A 22,882-nucleotide genomic window follows, 5' to 3' on the forward strand; every position below is an offset into this window, starting at 1 on the left:
TGATTTCCATAGAATAGCGTGTTTAGTGCCCTGCAAACAGTGCAGTGGATCAGAGCACTGCATTGCTGCTGCTGGACCATGCAGCCTTCCTTGTCAGGAATTAGCACACCAACATGCTTCCTCAGCATGCACCTCAGCACTTCACATGCCTGGCAGTCATCAGCCTTAGTTCTCCAATAAGCCCTGGGCTTTGTTGCACCTCTGACAGGGGAGCACCCTTCATTCACCTGCCACCCTTCTTCCATGCAGCTCCTGTAGCCTTTTCTGCCCTAACACAGGCCTTGCTCAAAAGCTACCATATCTGCATTTATTTAGAGGTGCTCAGGTGCTTAGCTACAGCCCCAGGTCACTGTAGTATTTCATGCTGTCTTAGAGATGAATGCTGAAAGTGCTCATTGTCTGCAGTCCTCTTTACACTTGTATTTTGACCAATAGACACATGCTGCACAGTAAAAATAACCACCAACCTGTATGACAACTGTCAGCACGCTGTGTGTGCCCTGCAACATCCATAGGCTCTGTAGCTAATGGTGGTCCTGGGGCCGGACCCAGCAGGGAAAGCATCTCTACCTCTGCCTTGTGCCCAGCTGTGGAGGGCATGAGATTGTTAGAGCAGTGGTCATACAGCATGGCTGGCAGCTGCTTCTGCTTTTAGCTGGGAGTTTCTGGTGTTGCCCAGGGTAGGGAATGCAGGGACAATCCAAAGGTGAGTGGTAGTGGAAACCCAGTGGATTAGTTTGGACCAAATTACACAGTTGAGAAGAGTTTTCAAAGCTACCTCTTTCTTTCCAGGTTCTTCTGTGATACCAGAAGATGTTGCCCCCAGATCGTGGCCTGGGGACAATGTGAACAGCTCTGTTCTTTATGCTGGTACCTGAGAGCAATTGCTAGAAGTAACTTGGCTCTTCCCTGTGTTTCGTGTGTGTGCTTGGTGTGCTGAGTGGTTTCCAAAGGAACTTTCTGAGCATTGAAGCAAATGGGGAAACTGGCTGTGAAGCAGTTGCTGCAGTAAGTGAAACTTAGGAGCAGCTTTTGCTTTCTGTGCAAGATAGGGTGTTTTCCAGGCATTTTTTGTGCATTTGGGTTCGTGTGATGTTTCTTCAAAGAAATGTTATCATTTGTGCATTTTTACTTTAATAATAAAGTAAATAGTCCTTGAAAATTTGTTTCTTGGAGCAATGCAAATGGGCACAGAGAGCATTTTGCTATTTAACAATTACCTGAATACAGTTCTTTGCTTTTTGGAAGAAGCCAAGCTTTTTCCCTCCTCCTAAATTAAAAGACATGACAAAGTGTGTCAGGGAGAGAGCCTTACCCAGGAGGGAGTTAGTGCAGTGCTGGGGTAGGTAGGACTTGCTTCTGAAGCAATAGCAGCAGTACAGATTTTCTCAATGGTGTTTATGCCTTACCACATGCTACCTCACCAACCTCCTCATTTGTTGCTCTGAGACCTGAGTGCCCAGGCTGAGTAACTTCCTGGTGTAACCGTTTGCAGATAGAGATTTTTGAAGTTATACCCAGGAGTGCTTTGATGTCTCATTATTAAGCTTTATGCTTTTTGACTTGTAGTGCCCACCTGCCTGCTTTAGAGCCAGCAGTCCACACCATGTACCCAAGGCAAGCCTGATGCTTCTGCACAACGTCCAAAACTGTCAGTGTTGGGACCATAGACTAATAGGAAAACTTAAAGTTTTTAAGTCTGCAGACACCCCAGCACAACAGCTCCTCTGGAAGGTGAGTACAGACAGCCTTTCTGTCACAGCAAACATATTTAATCTGAAACATCGATTGCTGGCAGCCAGGAAGTGACAAACTGGGTTGCTGTTGTCCTTGGGGTCGTTGTTCCCACCTTCCATCTCTTGCAGAGCATCCAGGCGACGCAGCGGGGAGCTAGGCACTGCTTGCTTGCGCTCAGCAATGTGCTGTTGAATCGCTGGGCCACAAAGCAAGTGCATGCGAGGGAGTGTGGCTGCCTTTTCTACTGGTTTGAGCATTCACATGGGAGTTTGAGAGTCCGGATTCTGCTCCCAGGACTGTTTATGCATTTTACGTGGAACAGTCACCGGGTAACATATAATCCCCAATCAAAGCCCTCAGGGGGTTCAGGCAAAGCAACGCCCAGTTTCTGGATCCTGATCAGAGTTAGGTGTGAAATGGGCTGAGCTGCTTGGCCCTGTCAAGACTGGGGCAGTTCTGGGCATGCATGAAGGTGGAACTCTAGATAGCTGAAGAACTTGAGAGTATTAAAAAAAAGCTGGAGATTGAAAGGGACAGACAGTGGGAAGAATCTGGGAGCTGCAGTGGGCTGTCCCCACTGTGGGCATTTCAAAGTGCAGATCTAGGATAAAGCCTCATGTGCTCCAATGATGAAGCCCTCTTACAGGGAAACAATTGTTCTCACAGATTTCTGAAGTAGAAACTTATTTACATAACCATTTTTTTTTTAATGTCCTATCCTAGTCACTACATTTGCTTAGATTTCTTTCCACTAGGCTGCATGTGCTGAGCTGCACAATGGTGGCTGCCATATGAATAGCTTGTTATTCTTACCAAGCGTGACAACTGCTGTAGCAAAATCAAGAGCAACCTGCTCTAATGTAAACTGATTTCAGATTGCCCCTGGCAGTCCCAGCTACCTCATCTAACCTCTTTTTTTGCCAGTTTTTTTTTCTTCCTTTTTTTTTTTTTTTTTTTTTTTTTTTTTTAAAAAAAAAACTTCTCCCCACTGAAGACACACCCAGTGCTTTCTTGTAAGGTGTTTTATCACACTAGCTTTTCCACCAGCATCCGTAACACACGGAGAAACTTCTCTGGTATTGCCCTTGATATGTCCAAAGCCGCTTGGATTCTCCAGCAGATGCAGAATGCAGCTGCCAGCTGTCTCCTGGGGAGAGCTCTGCAGCGGTCACCGCTTGTACCGAAGAGTACCTATCTGCAGAGCACCACAGATGTGTGCCTGGCTCTTGAGACTGTTGCATCTTTGATGCCCAGCTGTGTTTGGAACACATAGAGCTCAATTAGTTCAAACAAAGGCTTATTCAGAGGGATGGCCATGTCAGGTGGGAAGTAGTTGTTTTGCTAAGAGAGTGTGGGCAGTGAGGTGGGCTCTGGGCAGGGGGTATTGGGGAAGAAGCAGTCTGATTTGACAATCATAGCTGCCAGATTAGTGTGTATGATGGGTGTGATATAAATTGCTACCTATAAATGAATACCACAACAGCATTTTAATGAAGTGTTTTCTAGTAGCGCTTGTCCAGGCTGGTTGTGTTATGCTAAGGCTGGAGAGGTATCTCCAAGCAGGCTTCTTGGCTAAACCTTCATAAACATGGTCTCACCCAAGATCTAACTATGATTTGTTTGGATAAGAGGTTTTGCTTGTTTGTTTCTGGACGTGCTTTCAAATACATATGGGTTTTTACTTTTATTTATTTATTTTTTGCTTCTTGGTCCGGGTTTTGTGTTGGTATCACAGACCCCAGCTGGTGCAGAGATTAGGGCTAAATCTGTTGCTTTTTCTGGGCATTCATTGTGGTTCTGACAGCAAGTGCCTGGGTCAGCTGCGGTTTTTCAAGGGACATCTGGGGCTGTGACTCACTGTGGTGACCTGTGTCTGTGCTGAGCCTGGGAGGTAAAAATACCCTTGCACACCAGTGTCTTTTGGGGAGTTCTCTGTCCTTAGCTTCTCCTGGTGTGCCGGTACACCTGGCACTGCAGCCCATGCTGCTGGAAGGCATAACCTCATGGATCCACACCTCACATTTGCAGTGTGATTCTGCAAAGAGCCAGCAACCATTTCTCCTGGTAGCTAGCAGATTTTCTGAGCCTTTGGCAGCCTGGATTGCTGCATATAAATGTGCGTGTATATATGGTAGGATACAGATATTGAAGTAGGTGTTGCATTTGGAGGACATCTGTTGTACACTGCTTTTACAACATTTCAGGCCAAAACAATTGTTTTATTAGAAGGTCTCACAACGTGTCCAGTTGCCACCACAAGCTGCATAAATCTAAAATAAAGCCCAGAAATAGTCTTTCTCATGCTGCCTCTGAAGTGAGGAGGTTTTGACAGTGCATTAAAGACAGGCCTCTTTTTTTGCTCAGGTTGAAGATCAGGGAGGGAAAGTTCAGTTCTTTGATCCTCAAAGATAAAATCTCAGACCTGAAGTCTCTTGACTGTCTGGACTTGTGATGTATGCACTGAATTCATTCATATTACAAATAAGTAATAACTGGCAGGTGATGCTGTGGAGATAACAGCTTAGTTCTTTTCGAGGAATCTGTAACTAACTCCAGCCAGGTCTCCCGGATCAACAGCTGTTTAAAAAAAAAAAAAAAAAAAAATCAAATAATTTTGGTTGGAAAGAGCATCTAGAGGGCTGCAACCAACCTCCTCAAAGCAGGGCTAACTTCAGCACGAGCCTAGGCTACTTAGGGCTTTGTTGTTAAATGTTGGAAGTCTCCATGGGTGTAGATGTTACAGACCTCTTTGGGCACCCATTCCAGTGCATGTCGGCTTTCATTTTGAAACATTTCTCCAGTTACATTCAATGGAATTTCTCCTGCTTCAGCTTGCGGTCGTTGCCCTCGTACTGTGCACTGCTGATGAGCATCTGGTTCCGTTACCTCCTGTGCAGCGAGGGTGCAATTGGCCGTCACCACTGCACAGGCTCCCAGCTGACTCATGATGAGCATTTTGTCCACTGGGACCCCAGCTTCTTTTTTCAGTGAAGCTCCTTGCTAACCACTCAGCTCCCATCCTCTGCTGTTGCACAGATTAATTCTGTATCGTGTGCAGATTTTGTCTTTCTCTTTGATATATTTGAGGAGATTTCTGTCAGGTTAGTCTGCTGAAGAGCATGTGAATGGCTGTCCTGTCCTCCAGCATAATGATCTACACCCTAAATGCAGTGTCATGTGCAAACATGCAGAGCACGCGTTGCACCCTTTCATCCAGGATGTTAGTGAAGACAGGCTCTAGTTTTGTCCCTTGAAAAATGCCATTTCTTAATGCAATTAATTAGAAGTCTAGTTGTTGACCATTATTGCCTTTTGAGCTTCATGTGCTTTTTCCAGGCGTGCTGTGGACCATCCATGAAGTCTGTACCACCCCAGTTTGTTTTGGACAGGAGACAATGTTACAGGCTATTCTAAAACCAAAGTAAGTGACATCCACAACATCCCTAACTTGTTTATCCAGCACGTCATTTCAGCACAGAAGACAACCATGTTGGCCAGGTACAGTTTGACCTTAGTAAATCCATGCTGCCTGTTCTGAGTTGCATTCTTGTCAGTGTGTTTGGAAATGGCTTCCAAATGAATTTGCTTGGTAATGTTCCCGGATAAAAAATGTACTGATACCTTAAAAATGATATCTAGCTCTTTGCTAATGCTTAGGCTAATCCCTTTCAGAAGAAGCCAGTTGATTACATGTGTGGAGTTTGTGACACCTACAGCATGAGCCTGATGTGCTGGTTGAGGGAATTTTTGGTAGGGAGCGGCTGAGCAGGTCAAATTCAGAAGCAACCTAAGCAGGACACACCTACTACTCCTCTGTTGGGATTTCCTTTCTTCCCAGCCTGGCCACCAAGAGTGACCATCCTAATGTTGTTGCTATGGCTTTTGTGTTACCATGAAGCAGTTCTAAACAGAAGAAACAAGGAGGAACCAGATCAACGGATGGTAGAGTGTGGTATTGTCTGACCCTGGCACCCAGCAGGGATTTGACTGGTTTTGAAAGAGGAAGAAATAAAAAAGAAGGTTAGCTGTTTGGAGAGTTGGGTGCAGGCCTGGTCATTTCTAGAGAGCATGAGTATTTCAGTCAACAGGAAGGGTCAGGCACTTGCCAAAATACACATTAGCACAATGGCCTATAGCAGGTTGAATTCACAGAAGACGGTTGAGTTTCACTAGGTATGGCTCTGGCAAAGCCTTTTTCCTGCTCTGGCCCTGCAGTCCGACCTGGTGACTTTTCAACCATTTTCTTTCTTACTTTCTATCAGCATACTTATCTAGCTATTGTAGTTCAGGCCCTTGTGAACCAATCTGGTATGCCCTTGGGTGACTTGAAGCTCTCTCCTTGTGACAGATAACAGCACTTGTTCCCAGCCAAGGCGACACCTCTGAAGTCTTCTGAATCACTCCTTTTGTATGGAAAACTCTTGGTAATGCTAGTCAGAACAGTGGAGGGCTGGCAGGAGTCACTGGTGTGTTCACAGCTGGAAAGTTTGGCAGACCAGATATGTCCCCTGTAACTGGAACTAGAGCAGGTATTTGCAACTGAGGAAAGAGGCAGGAAGGTGCAGTGGTGGGAGGCAATGAGCCTGAGTGCATGAGCATTGCACATGGCTTGCTAATTAGACAAAATATATTTAATCCTGTCATCTTTTACTGTACCCATATTAATGTGATTGAGCAGCTGAATTTCTGCCTCATTTGCGATCTTCTTACCTAGCGCATTAGAAAACTTTCAGCAGTGGCACACAGAAAAGCAAATAGGACATCGGTGTAGTGATAAGCCTGCTGTGCATGTGCAAATCCATGTGCATCTCTGAAGGAGACGCAGTCTCAGGCGTGTTTGGCTAAGGTTTATATTGCTCTGTACGGCAGGCTGAGGTTTGAAGGTCTGAAGGTAAGTGTGTGTGTGTACCTGCATGCTGGAGTGCAGTCCCTCATGCGCTAATGAAATCTGACTTGCTGGGTCACCCTCCTGCTTCATTTGCAGTGACACAATATCATTTAAAGTTGTTTGCTTATTACAGAGATAATATCACAAGGTGTGGTGCCCTGATGGGAGCCTAGCAAGAAAGTAACACTCATTCACCCACCCACCTTTGGCAGATTGTCTGAGGGTCCCTCATTGGCTTCGTGACGGAAAGTGGTTGATTCACCTCCACCCAGCAGTAATTAGGTGTTGCTGCCTATGGAAGTTCCCATGTTTGGCATCGGACTGGTAAGCCTAGAACTCATTGTTGAGATTCACTGCAGAGTAAAACCATCACTCTTTGTTTTATATTCAGCCTAGTAAGTTACTTAGTACATTATATCATTTACTTGTGAATTTTATATCATCATTAAAATGCTCCTAGGTGCTGTTACCCTGGTATATTTCACAGCAGCTATTTACATGCAGCCTTCCCATCAAACAGGGAAGCAGTTCTGGTAGCAAAAATTTAATTATGTTCTTTCAGAACAGTGTCTTTTTTTTTTTTTTTTTTTTCTTTTACTGTAGCTCCTACTGCATACAGAGCAGCTCCTTCCAGAAGGGCTTTGCCAGCCCCCAAAAACTGATTGTTTCAGCCCCTGAGCTTTAAGACACAATTGCTCCCTTGTCAGTGCAGTTCTTACCGAAGTAGGCTGGCTTGGCAGGTCTCCACTTCTTCTTTGTTTAAGTTTATATATTTTTATATCAGAAAGGTAGTAAATTTGACAAAAGAGGTTTATTCAGACTCTAACTGTACAGTTTACCACACACACAAAATAAGATATCCAGCACACTTTGTTTTAATTTATAGCATCGATGCCAAGCTGTTAAAATACCGGAGTTAGTCCACTTCTCCCTGACTTGACCTGTTGAAACCTTTTCTGCATCACTGTGCCATGCTGAGTTTTCTGTTCTGCATCCTCCATCTTTTCAGGACATTGTTGCTATAAAGTGGGAAGACTTTTTAACTGAAGTGAGCCCAAGCTCATAGGGTCCCAGTCCCCAGCATGCGGGGCTTTCCCTGGGATAGAGGTGTGGGACTCTGGGGACCTTTGGCAGCTTGGCTGATGGGGCCTCTGTTGGGCCTCTGAATGGTTCTGGTGTCTCCTCACTCAGGTTCTGAGTGTCCTGTCACTATGGGGAGAATTTCCCAAATGGCATCAGAACCCACGTTAACCTCTTCGGGGTCAGGCTTCCATTTGGCTGAGCCCTGTGTCCTGGGGCACCCAGAGCTGCTGTGCTGGGTAACCTGTTTCATGGAGCGAGCACTAAATCCAGAGACCTTACTCAACCAGTGGGTTCTCATTTATGTATTAGATTTAGTATCCAAATGATCCTATAAACACAGCCATGGAACAGGAGCTGCAATCTATTTAGCAAGGTCTGTTTCCATGTATGTTCATCAGTGAGTTGGGATCAGAGTGGGTGTAGGTCCTGGGGATAGGTGACTGGAGTTAGCAAAGAAGAAAGAGGTGTGGGTGGATGGAGTAACATTTCAAAAGAGAAGGTGAATTCACAACTCCACTTTTTCTACCTGGTCTACAACAGTACCCCGCTGCAGTGATACATGGGGTCTGGAAAATTGTCTCCTAAAGCTCAGTTTAGTGGAGGGAATAGAAGAGCAACTGCAATGCAGGCAGGAGGAGTCGATTCACTCAGTATTATTTGTTAACATATGAGCTTCCCTACCTCTGTAGGCATTGTAATAGCAGTGTCATCTGATACAGGCCTGCAGCATATCAACTAATGGGCACACTGCTGCTGGGAGGTTCTCAGACAAGGTCAGCAACAGCCAGACCATATACTGAAATCCTTGCTAATAAAAGCAGCTTTATTTCTGACCTGTATGCTGGGACTGTCCAGCTTCCAGCCCCATGTTTGTCTTTTGGTGCCTGCCTTCCAATTGTGAGGCTCTGCTTTTCCCCTGGGCAGTACCCAGGCCAGAGTGTGCTCTGTGAAAGGGTAGTCAAGTTGCTACACTCTGCTGACAAGAGTCACTTAGCAGCGTCACACAGCAGGCTGGGATCCACAGGTTTGTCTAAGAGCCCGTCATGTTCAGCACTATGAAAGCCAGTGGGATGGGCTGCCTGAATCCCTTTGGTTCTGATGCAACTTGTTTAGTTTTCTTCAGCCACGTCTGCATGTGTCCAGCACCAGCATTGCTGAGTGTCTGTGCCTGTGCATTCTGAAGCGCCTTCCCTTAGAAACAGCGGAAGGACATCACCTCCTGCGCTTGGTGGGATGCACAGTCTGTGCTCAGCAGTGGGTGCAACCAGAAACCAGGCTTTGGGAGCTCTCGTTTTGACTGGCACAGTCTGGTTTGAGTCCTGTGCATGACTGCCCAGTTCTGCTGCTTACCCTTCTTTGGGTGAAGTGACCCTGGTTTGGCGGGTCGCACACCCACACCTCCAAGCTGTCCCAAAACTAAGTGGTGTGTCATCACCTTTGTGCTCCTCCCAGCTGAGCAGAGATTGGACTTCACCTCCCCTTGTATCAGAATTGTCAGTCTCAGCACAGATTTACATATATTTTTTTTAATTTGTACATTAGGAGGATTTTGCATCATAAAATGCTGTAATATAACAGCCATGTAATTGATGACTGGAAGTACTGAGATCACTGGCTCTCAGTGCAGTAAATAGAAAGCAGCGAGGTTCTGCTGTTCATTTCCAAACAGGTGAGTGGGAACTCTGAGAGCAGGAGCGATTAGTGTGTCTGCAGGTCTGGTTTCTCCTTTCCCTGAAGTGAAGGTGGGCGTTAGTCTGAAATGTGCAACATCCACATCATGCCTGATCTAAGATTTGCCAATGTGTGCTCATTGCTTTCTACTCTTTAGCAATCAAACAGAAACTTTTCAGCTGGTACCTGCTGGGTGACAGACAAGGTTTGAGAAATAACCTTTCGGTCACTATTGCAATATTGTGAAAATGTTCTTTGGTGATAAGACAGCTGCATCATATGAGTAGAGCCCATTATCTCAGCACAACCTGGATTCCCCAGTATGGCTCATAGATTTTGTTACTAAAAATGTGCAGAGGTGCACTGGGTGGTCATGTATAACTTGCATGAGAAATGTATCAGATGGACGTGAAACTTACATTAGCATGTTTCCCTGTTATAGAACCCTTTAAGCTTAGTCCTGCTTAAACAGCCTTGATGATAAAGGCCACACTGCTTGCTGTGGGAGGGGGACTGGATCATTAATGCTATATGATAAAAAGGCCTTGTGTTACCAGTGCTGTGATTGCTCAGGACGCAGCTGGCACTCTAGTTATTTTAAGTTTCAGAATTTGTATTATTTGCCATATAAACCATTGTAAAAATGAATGTAGCGATATGTAACAGACAAAGGTATCTTCCCACTGAAGCAGTGTTGAGTCATTATGCATTACCACCAAAGGAACAAGCGAAGTTTTATCAGCAACAGTTTGGCAGTATTTCTATTACATGGCATTAACCAATAATTTCTAAAAAATGCCTGTTAATTATGGTATTCAGCCCTTGCAGGCAGTTCTATCGTACAAGTGCAATCCAGTATCCAGCCACCAGCTGAAGACTGTAGCCTTTCATTGTCGCCAAACAGTCATAGAATCATAGGATGGCTTAGGTCGGAGGAGACCTTAAAGTCCCAACCCAGTTGGCATGGGCAGAACTGCACCCATCAGATCAGGCTGCTCAGGGCCCCATCCAACCTGGCCTTGAATGCCTCCAGTGATGGCACATGCACAGCTTCTCCAGGCAGCCTGTGCCAGTGCCACAGAATCACAGGGGTAGGGGTTGGAAGGGACCTCCAGAGATCATAGAGTCCAACCCTCCTGCCAAAGCAGGTTCCCTACACCAGGTCACACAGGTAGATGTCCAGGCAGGTCTTGAACATCTCCAGAGGAGACTCCACCACCTCCCTGGGCAGCCTGTCCCAGTGCTCCATCACCTCACTGTAAAGAAGTTCTTGTGCACATTGGTGCGGAACTTCCTATGCTGCACTTTCTGGCCGTTTCCCCTTGTCCTGTCTCCACACACTGCCGAAAAGAGGCTGGCCTCGCCACTCTACCCCCCACACCTGAGTAAAGATTTTCTTCCTAACATCTAACCTAAATCTCCCCTCTTTTAGATTAAAGCTGTTCTCCTTTGCCCTGTCTGTCAGACCGTCTAAAATGTCAATCCCCCTCCTGCTTGCGAGCTCCCTTCTGGAAAGCCCAAGTGAGCTTTTTCTTAAGGTAAGACCATTTCTTAAGCTGATTCCTTTCTGAGGAAGTCACTTTTATCACTGTTGTGTTTTTTTTTTTATTTTATTTTAATTTTTGTTTTTGTTGGTTGGACACTGTCAAGTAACATTCAGAAGAGATGCTTTACTCACCGCTACCTCTGGGCAGCTCGTCTGGCTGGCACACAGCCTGCCAGCTTGGGGCAGCTGCTGAGCTCCAATATGGCACGAAATCTGTGGCTGGGCTGCTGGGCAGCCAGCCTGGCTCCAGAGGCTGCGTGAGCTGCCATCCTCACCGCAGCCCTAACACCAGCAGCAAACTGCAGGTCCTGGGGCACAGAGGTTGCACAGTGCTGTGTCTGCGCTGCAGCACCCAGCGCCATCAGCCCAGGCTTCTGAGCTGCACTGTGCATCCCTTGAGCACTGAACCCCCATGCTGCATAGGGCAATGGGGCTGGTGCGTTGCATGCTGCTGCAGCCATCTGCTGCTGCTCTTCAGCTGCTCTCTGGAGGTGTCTGCTGGGCTCCCAGTACATCTGAAAGACGTCACATCGTGCCACGAAGCTTTATCTTCTGGCTACACAAACATGTCCTAGAATGCACAGAGCAGGAGCAGATAAGGGTAAATCTTCTGTCGGTAACGGTAACAGTGACTGAAAAAAGTGACGTTTGTTTTGTACTTATCACTTTGTCTAGTGGTAATTATTATTGCTATTGTTAGTGCTTCAATTGCAATATCACCTGAGGCTGCCTAGCTAGCCTGGGCTCCATTGTATTTGGCACAAACACATCCAAACTTCTCCAAAAAACTCTCAGATCAGAATACAAGTGACTTAGGATGGCAGAGAGGAGGGATAAAACCAAATGAATACAATTAGGCTGGGCACAACTTAGTCATTCTCTTGGTATAATTATGAAATGGACAAAGGTAGTGCCAAATAACCTCAAATGCCCTTCTAGCTATAATTAATTATATTGCATAATAATAGTGTCAGTTTAAACATTGTTTAAAAGCGATGCTTTGCTCAAAATTACAGCCACACTTAGATCTTGCACAACAGACAAACACATAGCAGTGTCTTGACTTCCATTTTCTATTTCATTGTGTCATCGGTGCATAGGAAAAGCTCTTGACCAAAGAGCAGTCAGTGATACAGCGGTAAATAGAAGTGGGCAGATAGATCTGTCTGTGGTATATGAGGAGCAGGTAAATATTAGAAGTGCCCAGAGTAGAAGCAGGTACAAAGGGAGTGCCCTTTGCCTGCATTTACCCTTGACTACACCACTTAGAAGAGTTGCATAATTGATACAATTGAACCACATCAGGCTCTTACTTATAGAACATAATGAAATGGTTTTCAGCATTGTGGATCATGCTCCATGGATGATTGCAATATATGCATCCAGGCAGAATAAATAAAACCATTTCCCTAAGGTATTATGTCTCTTCACCTTCTCTGGTTGCACCAGGACTTAATTCTGAGAGCAGTTCTTTGGCGCAGCACGTAACCCTGTGCTGCTGCTGCACGCACTGGTGCAGAGCAGAGGGCCTTCCCTAATGCTGAGGGTTTGCAGTTCCCATGCAGTACATGAAGTGCTGTCAGAAACTGGTGGAGTTTAGGGGGCACACATACACACACCGCAGGCTATGCAGCACAGACCCCTGCATCATACTTCAGTTTTTCCTGTTTCCAAACACCTGTTAACCTGTACGTGACAGAAATGTGGCTCGCCTGTAGGAAGTACAGCGTCACAGGCAGCATTATTTGATAGCTGCTGAGTGATGGAAGTGGGAGCGAGGCACAGAGTGGTTCCTGGATAAAGAACACAGGGGAGCTTCCCCCCTCCCCCCCTTCTTTCCCCCTCCCCCACTCTGCAATATTCGCTCATTACTAGGTCTTACTCTGTGGCTGTGTCATCCAGGGATGACTGTGGGCTACAACAGAAGCACGAGTATCAGGTGGCACTGAGAATGAATTACTATAGAAGTTACATAGAATATAGTGCTGTGCTATTATTTTCTCTCTTTTGTTGTTGTTGTTGTTGTTGCTTTGATGGCAAAACTATAGCTCATTTAGAAGTATTCCTCTTGCTGGATGCTTTGCCCATTGTTACATGGTGTTCTGCTACTCCTATTGCATCATTTGAACTTGGCCTTTACTTATGATGCTACATTGTTTTCTGTATACACTTTATAATTAGAATTACTAATTGCAAGCTTGCCTGTTGTCTTTAGTTGCTTTTCAAGAGCATTACTTGCAAAAAAATCACAGTTACACAGTTCTTTTCAATTGTTCAGCAAGTATTTTCATAAATAGAAGAGAAACCAGGACTGTGTTTTTAACTTAGCAGTTTCTGAGCTTTAGCTGGTGTGCAGAAATACAAGAACCACAAAATGGAGTCTTTTCAGAAGCTGAAGTTTACCTCATCCTCCTTTTTCTTTTGAATGATAATAAAGAAAACACATTAGGTATGGTGACGTTTTTCCACCAGCTGTTACTTTTGACGTTAATTGGTGGGGTTTTTCTGATATGTAGAACTGCTGCATAAATGTCATCTTGTCACCTTTGTGATACGTTTGGGAAACAGCACACAGAAAGTGTCCATGCAGTGTAATTGTTCTGCAAGAAAACTAGTCATTTCCATACACATGGTGCGGACTTAAACACAACGATCTCATTTTATCATTTGTTATTTGATGATGATTCAGTGGTGTTATTCTGGTGAAAATTGGAGTACAGCAGTGAATCAGCTCACTGGCTCTGCTTCACGCTATCTAAAAAGAGGATCCACCTACAGGTAAAGTATGATCACTCCACGAGTATCTCACGGACTGCAATCTGTCCTGGCTTGTCAGGTCTTCATCGGAAAAGGATTGCATGGGTTGAAAACCAAAGCACACGCTGACTGCCGCTTTAGTCAGTGGGAGCACTCGTGAACAAGGTGAGCTGGTTTTGGCTTTTCTAATGACAAATCACTCCAATACTGGAGCATAGGGTTACTCTTTTTTTTTAATTGCTGATGCTTTCATTACATGTGGCTGCCACGGATGGAGAGAGCAGCACCTCCACTGCTTTTCGCCGCTTCCCCAGGAGGGCTGCAGGGTGTAGGGCAGTGCTGTGCTGGGAGCGGAGGAGCTGGGCGGCAGTGATGCTCTCCTGGCACGGCGCAGCGCTGGCGGTGGCTGCAGGGAGACACCTCCCACTGTGTTTGTGCAGCATTGGTGGTTAGATCTGCTGCTACAGCTGTTTCGTTGGCAGCCACCAGCTCAGCTTCACTATTACGCTTCAGTAAAGACTCAGTGGAAATAATACTGGAAAGCATATGTAGGTGAACTCAGCATGTTCCTTCAGTGTGAGCATGTCACGATTTACTAACCAGCCTCTATTCAAACTGCCAAGTAACTTCCCTCTTCCTTATGTCATTCCAGTTGGTTCCTTTCCCAGAGTTGTTCTTAAAGGACATCCCACAGAAATCTGCTCTCAGCCAGTGCCTGCAGATGTAGCCCTCTCCCACTTGCATGAATGCTGTGCACTTACCTCTCCTGCACCCCATTAATGGATCGATTACTGGACTGAGCCCAGCTGTGTGATGGTGCTGGCACACTCAGCAGGAAGCAGCAGTTCTTGCTTTGAGCATCAGCCATCACAGAGGACCTGAGCAATGAACTGAGTGTGTAGATTTATTTGCAGGGTGAGGGAAGAGTAAGGTAGGCGCCTTTGACACATGGATGGACTGGGAGAAGGGGCTTTGCTGGATGCCTTATGACTGCCTGTGGGAGACAGCTGGAAAAGGTCTTCTGTTTCCACCACATGGTAAGAGCATCCCCTCAGGAGTGTCCCTGCTTCTGCCCACACCCAGCAAAGCCTTGGGCCCAGCCTGGCTCAGAGCTCTGCTCCCAAACTCACAGTGCAAGCAGTGTCACACAGACTGCAGTCCTCAGTGTGACATCGGCATTGCTGGCCACCACGGATTAGGCATGAGCTTTTTCACCCTGCCGAAGGTGCCTTTGGGGTCTTCAACCCAGGTGACAGCAGGTGAAGGCTGACAGCGCCTGCTGTTCAGCTGGAGGGAGCTGATGGTGCCAGGCTGCAGGGGCAGCTGGGTGACACCACGTAAAGAGCAGCAAGTTGCTGGCCATCTCAGCAGAGGGGGGAGGGAGGCCATGACCTGCTGCTCCCCATTGCAGGCACAGCCTTGGTGGCAAAATTTGGCTGCAGCAGATGAGAGATAAGCCCTGCGTGTAATCACACCACACAGCCTCCAGGAGAGAAGCGAAGGCTGCATTCTGCTGTAGGCAGAATGGCACCCAGCCCCTACCTGCACAGTTGTCATTGCCAAGGAGACACCAGGTGAACTCAGGAAAAGTGAAACATCGTGAGAAAAAATGGGGAATGAACCAGAGAGACAGAATCTTACAATAACACCAATGTAAACACAGGCCTAGTTTTTATCTTGTGCAGAGAGATTGTTTTTGAGAACAAATGCAGAGTGAAATGAATTCATAGACCTCTGTACCAGGTGCAATCATTAGTCAGTAAATGAATTACACATAATTATCTGCTTTGTATTTAATTCACTTGGCTTCCAGTTTCTTACTCTTCGTACAGTGAAACTCTCTATCTCTCTCACACAAACACACTCTCCATGGGCAAGGAGGTTTTGGAGGGCTGCCATCACCCTGACTCATGAATCAGACTCCATGATTTGAATGATATTTATCTAAGCCTGCAAACAAAGAAGATGGCTATGTGTCCAATGAGAGAATAATTATTGTTATTATGTTTATAGAGTAACAAAGTTGGGAGTTAGGACCCCGGGGGAAAGGTGGCAGGAAGGGCGAGCTGGGCAGAGGCAGGAGGCTGTAGGCAGTGTTTCAGTGCAGGGATGTGCCAGGGCCTTAGCAGGGCTCCCCGCTTCTGAGTCACCTCTGCCAGGCATCGCTCAGCGGCCACGGCAGGCAGTGAGGTGATGCCTGCTTCCGTGGGATGCTGCCAGGGCTTTGGCAGCGGCTGAAAACTTGGGGTTGGCTCAGAGCATCCTGCACAGGTCCATCACCAGGGGGACAGAGGACATGGATATGCCTGTGTGGCACATCCAGGAAGGGAAAGAAACCTATAACGGGGAAAAGTGTCCTTTGCAGGTAGCGCAGCTGCTGCCACAGCAGGTTGCTGAGACGCAAAAATGTCCCTTGGCATGGCAGCGGGCTCACCTTGCTTTGTGACTTCAGTGCAAGCGTGGGCAGAGGAGGGCTGCTCAGTGCCTGGGAGAGCTCTGGGTGCTGTGACAGTGCCATGTGTGAGCGAGGTCAGTGCTCTGTGCATCTGTGGCAGTGCTGGAGGAGACTGCCTGTTGGGGCCATCTGTGGCAGGCAGTAAGCTTGGGAGAACAGGTAACTTGAATCCCGTATTTCTAAAGTGTCACTAAAGCTTCATCATGCCCTGTGACACCGCTGAGGTTACAGGGACCCACCCCTGCCAGGAAGGGCATCTGATGTGTGTGTGCCTGCACAAAGCTCACTCCTCTCTGTTGGGCCCATGGAGCAGGCCTGGTCCCACCTGTGTTCACAGCTGATCACAGGTGATGGTGACAGGTCTCTCCTTTGGCTTGGCACCACCAAGCAGCCCCTGCCCAGCACAGCCATGGCTCTTTCTACAGAGCCCAGAGATGAATACCAGACTGAAAGTGCCTTCGTTTGTGATTAAGTGCCAGCCATCATAAAGGCAAGTGGCCCTTCTGTTGAGAGAATCAGAAATCTAAGTACCGTTTACCTCTATTAACACAGCTTTAGATGGTAAAGGCGGAGTCACCTTTCAGCCATCTGTAATCCCCTTTAAGTTACAATACAAAGTCAGGGAGACAGCAGCACAGACAGCCAGGTGAGAACACCCAGCAAGGCAGCAAATGTAGAACAAATCCCACATGGGGAACGGACCATCCTGCTCTTGTTCTGCAAGTATTGGTGTTAAATGCTTCCAAATTTTGCCCCTGTTATTGAGAAGGGGATGAAACCAATAACTACTTGATAATCAGTGCTGCAAAAAATGCCACTAAAAATGGAAACTAACTCGATGTTACTCCAATCAAAACACTTGTGGAAACAAGTTTCATCTTGCTGGATGTTTTAACTGATAAATAAATTCATGTTAATATCCCAGGAAGAAACATGGAAAGGCTTTGACCAATGAAGTACTGCCAGTGCAATGGTACGAAATGATCCTCTGGATCACAGAGCATTCCTTGGGGGACATGTCTTGCAAGCGCTGGCTTTTTTAAACTGCAGTAAATCTTCCTTACTTAATTCCCTTTTCAGAATAACTTAAATTTTCTGGAGTAGGTTGATAGAAAATATCTGTGTGGTAACATTAACAGCCCAGAGGGAAAAAAAAAAGAGTTTTTATAGGAGAGCAATCAAAATATTGCTGAGACAGGACTGGCCACGAGAGGAGAAACAGTGGTTTCTGGACTTTTGGTAAAGCCCAGGAGTCCTGCACCAGGACTTCCTCCATCTCACAGAACTGCTGCATGGCCCTGGGAACGGCTCCCAAAATATGTTTGTTTATCAGTTGGCCTAGTAAAAATATTACTGCTCCCCACACATTTTGTCTACAAAGCATCTGAATGCCCTTGAGTGGAGGAGGTGAAGGAGGAGGAGAAATAGTCCAGCACTGGTCTCCGTAAATAATACTGCATAGGCAGCAGTTCCTGCATCTCTCACCCTCTCTCACTGATGCACAAAGGCTTTATATTATTGTTAGGAGGAAAACATCAGGCAATACCCAGCCTGAGATGGCAAGCAGTCCCCCTGCTTATGGTCTCAGAGAAATAATGCCATGACGCACGAGAACAACAACGCCACAAATCCTTCTTTCTGAGCAGGTTGACAGAAAGCAGCAGTGTGAGGCCATAGCTGCTGCTTCGTCACAGACACCACATCCAGCACACCTGCTCCTGCACACCTTGGGGCTGCTGCTGGACATAATACGCCTTCAACTTTTCTTAACATTGCAACACAGATGGCAGCTGGCTTTGTACATCCGAACACAGTCGTACTGTCGTGCGCCACAAGACCACAGAGCAGCCATGTTCCTCACTGTCAAACCCAAGGAGGTTTCTGAAAAACATCACTCTGCAGATGGCAGAGCGCAGCCGTGGGGCCAGCAGTGGCCTAAACATTGCAGTGTGGGCAAAGCAAGTTCAGGGCTGCCTACAGCTGCCTGCAGAGATGCACTTTTTCAGCACATTGTGTGCACTGACCATCAGGTCCCTTCTCACTGTGAGTACTGTCTATTATGGATCGCTAAGGAAATATAAATTTCAAATTCCTAGAGGAATTTTTCCCAATTCACAAGCTGTTCAATGTTAACAAAGTTATACGTTGGAGTCAGTGACAAAAGAGCACAGGTTCAGCAGCAGAGATGTGAGATAAGCCCTACAGCTGCTGGACTTGTTGAGTTACTCCAGTGAAGCCAGACAAGTAATGTACAGAGTATTTTAATAGTCTGTACTTGTGGGGATTGTACTAATTTTTCACGAAGATACTGAAGTAATTTACAATAGCAATATTGTTTACCAGCCCAGGGAAGGTTGCATCACAGAGCCATGTGTGCTTTGGATGGCTTAGAAGGGGATGGAGCGAAGGAGTGGAAAGAACCACATCCTTCTCTTGATCACAAATCACTCGTGTTTGTACCTGAAAGACCATAAATGTGTCTGTTTGCAGTGTCCTGGCACACAGCCTGGGAACTTCCATTAGAAGATGTAGCTCCACCACACTGCAACTCCCAGTGCCAGACGTGGCATCTTCAGCATGCAGAGAAAAGCTTTGACATTGTGACTGTGGCAAAAAACAAAGCCTGATTAATCTGGCAGTAGAGTTCACCATTGCTTTCCCATAGGGCTGCCAGGGTATTTCTCCTCTGACCTTGCAGCACACCCTGGCTCCCAGCTGTTACATTATTCCATTTTGTCCTGTTGCACCAGCCTCGCTTTAGGACAAATACATGAATTTGTGTTTTGGTGATGTGAGGCAATCTAACACTGACCTTGTGTGGTGCTTCACACAGACGTAACGCATCCTCTGAAGCCAGGGGGAGCATGACTTAACAGCTAATGGCAGGGCAGGTCATGTCCTCCACGTCCCGGGCACAGGAGGCACCTGTTTGCTCACAGCCCGACCTTCGCAACCTCCTGTCTGCAGTGAAGGAGTCAAGACCTGGGCTCCCGCTGCAGTGGGACCAGGCTCTCTGAGGTCGTACAATCCCCCAGCACCGCTCATGGGCACAGCTGTGAAATCCAAGCTTTTCTGAAGAACCCACTCCTGCTCGTGCTTTCTGCTATCCCGTGCCAAAGGAGTGCCAACTGAGCCCATTTACAATTGTTTTGCTTGACATATGGGTCCCAGATACGGAGAAATTGCCAAAAGAAGTCCCTTTCTGTTGGGTGTGGGTATACGCTGTTGAGCTTGGCTCTACAGGAGGGAAAGGACAAAAGGACAACCAAAGAGAAGAGAAAAGCTGGGCTGGGAGGGAGAGGCAGAGGAAGATTTTGCGTGCGCCTGGGAAGGAAACAATGGGACAAGGGGAAGGAATTAAAAGAACCACATCCTTCTCTGCATCACACCCCTGCAGTTTGAGTTACTCATGCTGGACCAACCCATAGCGCCTAACATCGCTCCCCTGTGAGCGCTGTGGTAAGCTCTGTCCTGTCAGATGTGCCCATGTACCATGAGGGGAGCAGCACTCATGGCACAGCAGATCAAGCCTCTCTCCTTCACAATGACAGTCTGACATGACTTCATTCTCATTAGCCCATCCCAAGTGCGTGCACCTAATCCAGCCCCACAGTCTGGAACATAAGCCAAAGCATGTTCCTCCCTCCCCTCCACCTCTGACCCCATGGCCAAGCCAACCCTGACCCCACAGACAAGCTCCTCAAAGCTCTCAGCAGATCTTCCAGCTGGGATGTCCTTCTCACCCACTCCACTGCTCTGCAGCTCCTCTTAGGGAAGAGGTACACAAGGGAGGGACAAAGAGAAAGTGGTATTTTCTTGTACCCTCTTATTGCTCTCTCAGCCCTGCCTGCTCCTCAAAGCTCAACACTCTGCTCATGAACTGCACATCTAATTAGTGACAATCTCGGTGTTTTTTCATTATTCCTATATTCCATAATACAGTCATACTATTTGCAACTTAAATGCAACTACAATTGCTGCTTAAGTACAGTTACCACTTACGGAAGCAGTGCAAAGTAAAGGGGGTAATGTCAAACCTGCCTCCCAGATGGACCCATCAATACAGAGAGAACAACAAGGATTATCAGCAGCACCCTCAGCATTTGAATGTCCAGTATCAAGTCTTTTGTTCTGAACAACCCAGAAATAGGCCTCAATTTGCCATTCCCTTCAATTAAAGGATATCTGAAAGCGAAAGGCTCCAGCCCTCTTCTCATTTCTGTGTCCCTCCTTTGGACCTGCTCTAACAGCTGTGTCTCCTGAGGCACGTAATTCATCACAGATCTCCTGGACACTGAGCCACTGACCACAGCTCCCCGGATGTGGCCATCCAGTCAATTCCTTTTCCACAAAACAGTCCATTCAAACCCCTGTCTCCAATACAGAGACAAGGACATTATGTGGGCCATGTCTAAAGCCTTACAGAAGTTCCTGAAGACGACATGAATTGCTGCTCCCCTTTTTGGAGAGAGAACTGTACGTGCTTCCAACTCCAGCCATTCTATGATTCTCAGCCCAATTTTCCTGCCTCCAGAGACTGCAGAGGAGTTTTATTCCTCACTCATGGCATGCACAAAAGCCATGGATTGATATTTTAGGATAAGCCTAAGCCAAGCTGAAGCCACCATTCTCTCAGCTCTCAAAGTCCTACGGCTCCGAGATCACACCTTAATAAATAGCACTGCTACTTCAAGAGCTTTTGTTGCTGAAAACAGGACCAGTAGAAGGGGACAGGTTACACACTTGGAAGCATGCAGAGTCCTTCAGGATTTATTTGTTCACTCCAGAGAGAAAGTGAGTCATGAGAAACCTTAAGGTGGAGCGCTCAAAACAAGGAGTGTATAAATGATTAGCAAGGGAAGGTCAGCACCAGTCCTTCAAGTCTGAGCATGTCCCACTGTCGATGGTGCATAAATAATAGCAGCTGGATGCTTGTGGCTGTAGGAGAACGGCTATCGCACTTCCAGTCCCTTACACGACTCTGGCTCTTATAATCTGTGAAGCTGATCTCAGTTTTCTTATAAAAATAAAGTGGCTGATAAATGGAATTCAATCAACAGATCTAGTTTCAAGACAAAACTGCATGCTTGACAAAAGCCAAGATTAAAAAATTCTAAAAAAGTTTTTACTACGTGGAGATTCAAACACAGTGACAGGAGATGGATCTGAGTTCCCCTTGCTCTCATGCAGCAATACAATTAATCATCTTGACAGATAAAATCCGATTGCAAAACCTGCATTAGCACATTGATGCAAATGAATGAAAAAACATTCTCTTTTCTTCAGACCACAGACTGAATTTAAAGCATTTGCAGAGAAAAAAATGATCAGTCACCTCCAGTGAGCATAAGTGATGGTGATTCACTCAGAGATATCTGACAAGGCCACTGGCATCTTTTGTTTTTTCCTAAGACAAACTTACCTTACAGAAACGCTCTGTGGGATACACACAAACACTGAATATGTTATCTCTAGATCCACTGATACAATGCAGCACTGCATGACGCAGCACCTAACTACTGAGTGCAGCTGAAAGCTTGGAGGAGCTGGTACTTTCACCACTAACACCTGTACATCACAATGGGGGAATCCTGGTCAGTTTTGTATTTTATTATCCAACTGTGACAGAATCTCTTATGGAGATTATGTGCACCTTTTCCACTGAGCTTTTCTTCAGATCCTCTCTATGAAGTTGCTAACCAAGGATTGAAGTTGGACAGGTGAGCTGCAGCATAGGGACTGGCCAAGTCCTGAGTGGTGCAGAGCAACAGAAGCTTCTATGGAGTATAAAGGTATAAAACCACATACCTTTACCTGGTCTTGTGCTAAAACACAAAGGTAACTTCACAGACATCTGCATCAGGTGAAAAAGTAGTATTTTTTACCTTATTTCTATGTAGAAATTCAAGAGCACAACCCTACCATAACCCAGCAGTTAGAAGCAATGCCAAGAAAAGCTGTCTATTTACAAACAGACAACATGGTTACCAGCCTGTCCTTCCTCATGGAACTTATCTTGTTCATTTTGCTTTCACCCGTATTCTAAGACCCCTTGACCCTACATGCAGGTAGATACTTGGCTGAAAGTAAAGGATGTGACAAAGAGAAAAGAGACTGCAGAGATGTAACTGAACCCAGCAGCCTGCAGGGATCAAGGCAGGCCCCACACTGTGGGATGGAGACACCAGCTTGAACAGGGTAGAAATGAACATGGACGTGTTTGTACTGCATGAAGCCATGTACAAAACCTGAATGCTGACCAGTGTCTCCTCAGACCTGCTTTGTCCCCAGGCAGAGGATGGCAGGACAGGGGACACTCCTGCTTTTCAACTCCTGAAACAGAGGACGAGAAGGATGTAGTTCCCATGTGTTCAGGTAAAGGAGCATATTTGGGCCAAGTTTCAAACATGCATGCTTCCCAGCCTGAGTGCCATCTCCTTACCAACAGTACCTTGCACCACCGCTTTCTTTCTGGGGCAGTTCACAGCTCCTCTGGTGACTCTCTGGTGCTGGCACAGCGTGCCTCGCTGCTGGGTCACTGACCTGAAGAATTAAAACAAGATTTTGAAGTTTAACAAAGTTTAACATCAGTCCAGAACCGTACAAAGTTCAGTGAGGTCAATCTGCATTTTTTTTCTGTCTGCACAGATCTATAGATGTGCGTCTCAACATAATGCATTTGTGGGTGTGGTCCATACATCACTTTAACTTGAGAATCTTACAACATTTGACAAATATTAACAGT

At 46.3% G+C, this 22,882-nt stretch overlaps 2 long non-coding RNA genes across 13 annotated transcripts in view; one reads left to right on the forward strand and one right to left on the reverse strand.

The window, feature by feature from the left end:
* LOC125699292 (uncharacterized) overlaps positions 1 to 18,618 on the forward strand; it is a 34,645-nt gene extending 16,027 nt beyond the window's left edge. For 3 of the 9 annotated variants that reach the window (XR_007379501.1, XR_007379503.1, XR_007379497.1), the window contains 6 exons: positions 793 to 1,008; positions 1,570 to 1,734; positions 5,074 to 6,949; positions 10,812 to 10,917; positions 13,762 to 13,847; positions 14,335 to 18,618. This is a non-coding gene — a long non-coding RNA (uncharacterized LOC125699292). Of the gene's footprint in view, positions 1 to 792; positions 1,009 to 1,569; positions 1,735 to 5,073; positions 6,950 to 10,811; positions 10,918 to 13,703; positions 13,848 to 14,334 lie in introns of all 9 variants that reach the window. The other 6 variants (XR_007379502.1, XR_007379504.1, XR_007379500.1 and 3 more) reach the window with 6 other exon arrangements.
* A 10-nt stretch (positions 18,619 to 18,628) lies between these two features.
* The window catches only part of LOC125699294 (uncharacterized), a 138,549-nt gene continuing 134,295 nt past the window's right edge, over positions 18,629 to 22,882 (reverse strand). For all 4 annotated transcript variants that reach the window (XR_007379507.1, XR_007379509.1, XR_007379506.1 and 1 more), the window contains one exon: positions 18,629 to 22,680. This is a non-coding gene — a long non-coding RNA (uncharacterized LOC125699294). The remainder of the gene's footprint in view (positions 22,681 to 22,882) is intronic.

Source organism: Lagopus muta, chromosome 12 (genome assembly GCF_023343835.1).
Source record: "Lagopus muta isolate bLagMut1 chromosome 12, bLagMut1 primary, whole genome shotgun sequence".
NCBI classification, from domain to species: Eukaryota; Metazoa; Chordata; class Aves; order Galliformes; family Phasianidae; genus Lagopus; species Lagopus muta.